Source organism: Scomber scombrus, chromosome 3 (assembly GCF_963691925.1).
Source record: "Scomber scombrus chromosome 3, fScoSco1.1, whole genome shotgun sequence".
Classification (NCBI taxonomy): Eukaryota; Metazoa; Chordata; class Actinopteri; order Scombriformes; family Scombridae; genus Scomber; species Scomber scombrus.
The window spans coordinates 34,410,245-34,418,046 of NC_084972.1; the positions used below are offsets into that span (position 1 = coordinate 34,410,245).

Consider the following 7,802-nt stretch of genomic DNA (forward strand, 5'->3'; position numbering starts at 1 on the left):
TCTGAAATATGATCATATACAAGCAGAGACAGGCTGAACAAAAACATCCCAGTATTACAGTTCATGTCTAATCCTCTAATTGTTCTTTACAACTTATTCTTTTATACTTTGTTCACAGTTGAAGCAAAGCCGTCTGTCAGGATAGTTGAGCAAACAGATAAAAGTGCACTGCTGCAGTGTGAAGTTCGAGGAGCTTTTCCAAAACCTAAGTTACACTGGGAGGACGGAGATGGAAACATCCTTCCTGCTGAAGAACCACAGGAGTCCGAAAGAGGAGGACACTACGACATCATCCTCATAACTACTGTGACCAAGACCGACATCTATCGCTGTGTTGCTACACAGAAGGAAATCAACCATCAGGCTCATGCTGACATACATGTGCATATCTCTGGTGAGATTTTTACTAATTATATTTTAATATTGAAATGATTTTAATAGTTAACATGTTTTAGTTGTGAATAAATGAAAGTTGAAAACATTTTAAACTGAGTGAAAACTTCACACTGACACTGAAGTTCTGTGACTCCACACACACATACACTCACACGCGCACACACACACACTCACACACACACACACACACACACAGATTAAAATTGACAGAAATTGATGTGATTAACTTGAAGTTAAACTGTATTTTAAAGAAGTTACAGCAATGATCTTCTGGGATGGCTGGTAATTTAATGAGATGAGCGACTGATCTCTGGTACACTTTATCCGTCACCTGTTGTTAGCTGATTGAATACGGCCATCCGCACTGACGTGGACATCCTTCACCTTGCCGACTGGCCAAAGGGCTCTGGGTAGGTGATAATCAACGATCATGACCACAGTGCCAGGTGTGATGTTCTCAGTGTCACCTTGCCACTTCTGGCGGGGCTGCAACGTAGGGAGATACCTCTTGATGAAGTGACTCCAAAACTGATCTGCAAGTACCTGGCTATGCCTCCATCTCCGTTTGCTTAGTACTTCAGACGCTGGGTAGATGACTTGAGGTAATGAGGCGTCCGGCTGCCCCATCAGAAGGTAGTTCGGGTTGACGGGGTCTTTGTCGGCGACATCTGAGGAAACATAGCCCAGTGGCTTGGCGTTCAAGATGCCCTCTACTTCGATCAGCACAGTCCTCAGTACTTCTTCGGTGAGTGTTTGGGAACCAACTGTGACTTTGAGAGCAGTTTTAACTGAGCGCACCTCACGTTCCCAGGCTCCACCGAAATGTGGTGAGTTGGGGGGGTTGTAGCGGAACTGGATCTTCTGCTTGGCTAACTCCATCTGCAGAGTTGGGCTCATGGCAGCGAAGCTCTCCTGTTGCTCTCTGTCTCTGCCACGGAAATTTTTCCCTTGATCTGACAAAATTTGAAAAGGAGTGCCACGCCTGGCTACAAAGCTTCTGAGAGCCATCAGGAATGAATCACTATCCATGGAGTAGAGAAGGTTGAAATGTACACAGCGGGTCGTCAAGCACTTGAGTATCACAACCCATCTCTTCTCATTGCTTCATCCACGCTTTACCAGGAATGGCCCAAAACAATCTACACCAGTAGAATAAAAGGCTGGTCTCAAGAGGCGGAGCCGTGATGGGGGCAGATCTGCCATTTTTGGTAGGGCCAGCAGTGGTGAGGCCACAAAACTTAGGCTTGCGGAACTCTTCTGTGGCCACTGACCCATACGCAACCTCTGACGCGTCACAAAATATGTGAAGCTCACTTCCATCCAGGTTAGGAGTTGTGTAGCACCATTGTAGCTTGATCTGTGTTAGGGGCTGTAGTTCCCCCTCCCAGGTATTCCAGGCTTGCAGCAGATCAGAGGGCAGCAGGGGATCGTCCCATTCTCGTTCCTTTGCCCAGAGGCATTGGACTAAGACTTTGGCCCTTGTGGTAAAGGGGAGTATGTATCCAATGGGATCATACTGACTTGCGAGAGTGCGATAGATGTTGCGCATCGTCACATCTTGGAGGGGAGACGATCGGTGCTGGTACTGAAGAGTGTCTGGTGAACAATGCCAGCTTAATCCAAGGGCATGTTCTTGGGGATCTGCTTGGGACTTGGGAAATCCACAACTCTGCGCTCTCTGATTTTGCCTCGGCAGGAAGATGGCTAACCACTGAAGCAACATTGCTCGCCCACTGCCTTATTTCGAACCCTAGCTTCCTCTGGGGAGGATGTGCTCAGCAGGCAGTTATCAAAATAAAAGTGTTTCTGCACGGCCTGACGAACACAGCCCTCTGGTTCACTGTGGTAGAGCATGTGCCTCTGTAGGGCAAAGGTAGCGCAGCAGGGACTGCATGTGGTTCCGAATGGGAGGACACGCCATTCATAAACCTCAGGTGGCTTCTCAGACTGGAGATCTCACCACAAGAACCGCAATAGGGGTTGGTCACTGGGGAGGAGGCGTACCTGGTGGAACATCTGTTTTATGTCCCCACTGATGGCCACAGGGTGTTCCCTAAAACGAACAAGGACCCCTAAGAGTGAGGATCCCAGGGTAGGTCCAGGCAGCAGGTAATTGGCCCTTATAGCTGAAAGAGCAGTTGAATACAATTCTGTACTTGCCATGGTGAGATACAATGTGGTGGGGCACATACCATGATTCACTCGAATGCTCGACTTCTTGAGGAGTGAGCTTCGTGGCATAACCAGCTCTTTCCAGTTTATCAATCTCCTGCTTGTAAGTGATGGCCAGTGGAGGGTCCTTGGCAAACCGACGTTCTGTGCTCCGGAGGTATGACATCGCGGTTTCCTTGGGTGCCTGTAGCCTGGGCATATCCTTGGCTCTAAGGAGTGGTGTCGCGTAGCGATGTACGCCATTTATCTCCACCCTAACCATGCTTCCGTCTAGCATGTCGACTGCTTCCTGATCCTGTTTTGACCTCGTTACCACCTTCTCACTATGAAAGGGCAGGGTGTCCAAGTGCCATAACCTCTCTACTTGGTGGTACAGATCTGTCTTTGGGGAAGCAGAGGTGAACAGGCACTGAGAGGCTGACAGTTGATCCTGCAGGTTTTTTGAAGGCCCTTGCAAGGTCCCACCTAGGCAAGTTTTAACTGCAGCTGGCCCTCTTGGTGGGCCTAGCCAAACTGGCTCGATGGGAACAATTAGCTCTGGGTGGTCTGAGCCGATGAGCAGTGTGGGGTGGACTTTGTAGTGGGAAGGTATTGACAGACCTTCTAGGTGTCTGCTGCAAAGCTGACAGTGCGTATGTATACTTTGCTAGGCCAAGGTGGTTGGCGGTGAAGGCATCTTGGATAGGAAATTTCTTGTGTGGCTTTGTCAGCTGGAGAGATAGAGAAAGAGACGGAGGCTCCATGCACTGTCTTGATGTCTTGGTGCACTGTCTGCAGTTTCAGAGCCTCAGTCGTTCCTCGCAGTCCCAGATGCTGTGCGGTGCTGGAGAGCAGGATGGTGCGCTTTGAGCCATCATCAAGAATAGCATGCGTCTCGAATGCTCTATTCTCTTGATGAAGGGTAACCTTGACAACCTTGAGGAAGACCTTTCCACCACAGCGTGACTGGTACAGGTACAGAGTCTCGGAGTTAGAGGTGCAGAAGGTGGCACTCTCTGAGGGACTGTCCACGGGCTCTGCCGGACTCCGCTGATTTACATCATGGAGAGAGGACAAGTGCTTTCCTTTGCAGAGGTGGCAAGGCTTCTTTAAGTCACAGTCTCTAGCTAGGTGTGATCGGGCACACCTCCAGCATCGCTTGTTCTCTTTAATCCAACTGACAGCCAGATCTCTGGTAAGGGCAGCAAAGTCTGTGCACTGACTCAGGTAATGGGCGCTGTCGCAATAGGGGCAGTGAATTTTACCTTTGCCGTCTCAACGATCTGCTGCATAAGGTTTTCAGAGGGGCTTGACGGGCCTGGGCTGTCATACAAGGATGGGAGGCTGCTTGACAGTCATATTTCATGCCGGAGAAAAACGCCATAACAGTTGTAGCTGCCACCAGGGGAACCGAAAGGAGTTGGAAAGTTAGGACTCTAAGGGCCCGTGACTGACAGGGGCCCTTACAGCTTCATCAAATAAAATCAGGGCTCCAAATTAAAACAAAGAAAAGAAAGACAAGAGAGAAGTGAGAGGGCCACAATATGTCAGCCAATGGGCCAGATGCAAGAACCACTCGTACGCACAGATTCGTTCTTAAACCATGCGTACAAGTGATTCACCAATTCACCAATGTTCTCGTATTTTGGATTTTTTCTTAGGTAATAACAAAATTTACGAGTGGTTCAGACCTGTCGTACCTGGATGGTACCATGGATTTCATATACTATAAGCAAGATATGATAATCACTTATGATAAACACATAACACCTCCACACGGGTATCAAGACCAATCAACACTGTATGATACAATCTAGCCAAGCACGATACGGTAGCTATACTCTTTACTCTACAGAGTGATGTAACCTACTGTAGTTTATCAGCACAAAAGACACAGAGAGGTCGAGCTGTTGAACTGTTACCCTCATCTCCAACTTCTTCTGCCGACTTGCCCTGCGTTGTCATCCCGGGTGTTAGCAGGTCTGTGCTGACAGCAGTCCGGCAGCAGGTGTAACATCAGCAGTTGAGCTTCAGAATCAACTGACTTGGATTTTCTTTTTAACATCACTGTATGCTGACTACCACTTAACAGAGAAATGAATAATCTCGATCCGCAGGCTGAGCGATTATTATATTGTCAGTATTTTAGAGACCCCTGAGTAATGGGTGTGAACTACAGGGGATGTAATGAGCAAGTGTATACTATGTCCCGTTCATTAAATTGCACTTCTGAATCCATAATCATGATGACATTACTCTGTTTGTAAAATTATTAGGCTATTTAGTATTAAGAAGTAGGCTATTTAACAATTTAGGTAAATATATCAGTCATTTAAATTGACAATTGAAACTATGATATAATGCAAGCGTACAATATAAATACTAGCGGCAGAAACTACAACGCGACTTGTCCACAGCTATTTTTCCACAATATAAACTGACTATTTATTAATAACTGTTATTCATTTAATTGAAATATTGCTTATGGCTGATGACATCCCCTGGCATAATTCATGTTCAGTGACTTTTGTTTTTATTTCTGTGATGCTGCGCGCAACAGCTGAGACAGCGTTCACAGCACGGGTCATTTTTCCTCATTCTTTGTCTTTCTCAGGACCTTTAATTCCACCACTTACACACTAAATAATAATATGTGTTTCTGTTGATCTATTTCTGAGAGCTGGAGAACATTCTACGAGCCCATAGAGGTCGGCTGCAGAGGCTTTGCAGGACGTTCACTCTGCAAAGTCCTCTCTCAATTGGGCGTGACAGGAGCAGCCAAAAAGATGGCCATTAAATCCGCAAGCGAAGCCGCAGAGAAAGCTACAAGGTGGCCTTGGATAAAGAGGGCTGATCCGTGGGTCGCTGCTGGGACACAGGTTGGGGCTTGATCAACCCCGGCCGGGTCACCTGGGCGAGGGTGTATGTTGTGAGACCCGAAACACCTGCTGACCCCAGGTTACAACACTGATGATGCGTCCCAGCGCATCCAGGTGATGTTTCTTGTAAACCTGAGAGCGGGACCCCAGTCTGAGAGCTCCTAAAGTTATTATTCTTGGTCTTTAGTGCCATTTTCATGAATGGAGCTTCTCCACAACCTGCCGGTCGTCTGACCGTATATGGTATTTTGGGGGCGTCATTCATGTTAATTTACTATTCTCTGGAACGCGCGTTCATTTAGAACAGGTGGGATTCATCATGTTTACGAAGGTCATTTACGACTGTTTCCTGGTGATACGAGTGTTTGGTGAATCTGACGTGGCTAACTCGTAAATTCCACCTCACGAAAAAAGTTTTCGAGATTTAGGAAGAAAAATACGAACATATTCTGGCATCTGGCCCAATGTTTCTTAAAGGTGGGTTTAGTCCATGAGTGGAAATTAACCTGTTAGTTAAACTTAGTCCACAGTAAAACATTAATGTAACATTTGCTCCCCAAATATTAGTTACTGCTAATATCTTCACAGAAGATTCAGAGTGTTTGCATTTCTCTCCTCTTTTATGTGACATTTAATCAATGCAGGTAAGCTTTTAGCAGATATTTATACTAACTCAGTTCTTCCTTCTCTTGCTGCCAGGAACAACAGACCCGACCCCCCCTAGTAATGGAACAGCCCAAGACCGAAATGAAGGAAGTGAGCAACATTGTGTTGAATGAGATGTTACTTGGTGTAACTGAAGGAGGTCTGTGGGAATTTCTTATTTCTTCTTATTATGAAAACAACATTTATTAAATCCTTTTCTGTGATAGAAAATTGTTTGTATACTTCATTAAAAATATATACGGCTGATTTTGTTCATCATATCATTATATTGATAGAATTTTCCATTTAAGAATATTAAAATTAAAATTACATTTTAGACTGTAAAAGCTGTGTAGCAGTTTTTTAATGTAATAAGCCAACAACATAATAAAAGTACTGAACCAATAATGTAATAACTTTTTAGCCAATAACCTATTAAGTTATTACTTTACTGGCCTGGTAAAATATATCCAATAAATAAAGCTTAAATAAAGTGATATTAGTATATTATTATGTTAATGGCCTCCAGTTATTACATTTGTGAAGGATTATTTTTTACCAGGCCAATAACATAATAACCAACCAACTTATCACGTGATTGGCTGCTACAAGCTGGCCTTCAGCACATTATTTATAGAGGATGTCAGTCTTAATCAGTGAATACCACTGTTTGCAGAATGTTGCATTAATGTCTGCACAGTGTTATATTTTCATAGTTCAGTAAATATTGTACAGTTAGTGTTGGACTACAAGAGAGCTGCAAACCTTCACAGGTAGAGCTGTGGTTTACTGCAATGGTGCATGGTTGGTGTGATCTGTGTGTGGTAGTGGGGCCCAATGTGATATCTTTACATGGGGCCCGATGTGATGTCTTTACATGGGGCCCAATGTGATGTCTTTACATGGGGCACAAAATCCCTGGCCCCGTGGACACAATGTAGTTCATGTGTTTATTAACTGAAGAACATGTTTTCTCTCCTGCAGACGGAGGTGATGATGATGACACCGGTTCACCACTCATGACTGCAGATTCTCGAGTCTAACAACGTGCCTTGAAGTTGACTGCTGAGGTGTGTGTGCTCTTGTATCTTTTGATTTTTTTGAGGATCAATTTGAGTTTTAGACCAAAACAGTGAAAACATTTTTGGAACAGTTGGAGCATTTTGTCCTCATTTATCCAAAGGCTGTTTTTTAAGTTGAGGTCTGGGGCCTGTTTCAGGAAGCAAGTTTTAAAAGGACATTTATCGTCAGTGTCGTATGTTGTATGTGCAAGCAAATGTATTGTCACGTAAATTCAGTTGTTGCACTGATGGAGTGAAGCTGACTCTGTTTAAAGCTTATTGTTCTCCTTTGTACACTGCACATCTGTGGTTGAACTATAAAAAAATCGAGCCTTCAGAGACTACAAGTGGCTTTTAATGACGCACTGAGATTAGTGTTAAAAAGGCCCAGATGGACCAGCGCTACTGAAATGTTTGTGACTGCTCGAATAAACACTCTGTAATCTGTTTTGAGAAACTTAATGTATATGTTTATTTGCTGGTTGAATGATTCTGAAAATGAAATTGTTTTGGTACTGGTAAATATTGTGTAGAGTGCAACACGCTGCACGTCTCAGCTTTGGGAGCACTGGTATAAGTGCCTTTTAAAAATAGGTCACTAGGGTGTTTTTTATTGTGTTTTTAATTTTTTTATCTTTTATATTTTGTTTTTAAAAAGAGACTTTTTATG

General features: G+C 44.4%; 1 long non-coding RNA gene across 1 annotated transcript; it reads left to right on the forward strand.

The window, feature by feature from the left end:
* The first annotated feature begins 340 nt into the window (after positions 1-340).
* LOC133978036 (uncharacterized) lies at positions 341-7,134 on the forward strand. The gene is made up of 3 exons (XR_009924986.1): positions 341-394; positions 6,126-6,231; positions 7,056-7,134. It is a non-coding gene; the product is annotated as an uncharacterized LOC133978036 (long non-coding RNA).
* Positions 7,135-7,802: the final 668 nt, after the last annotated feature.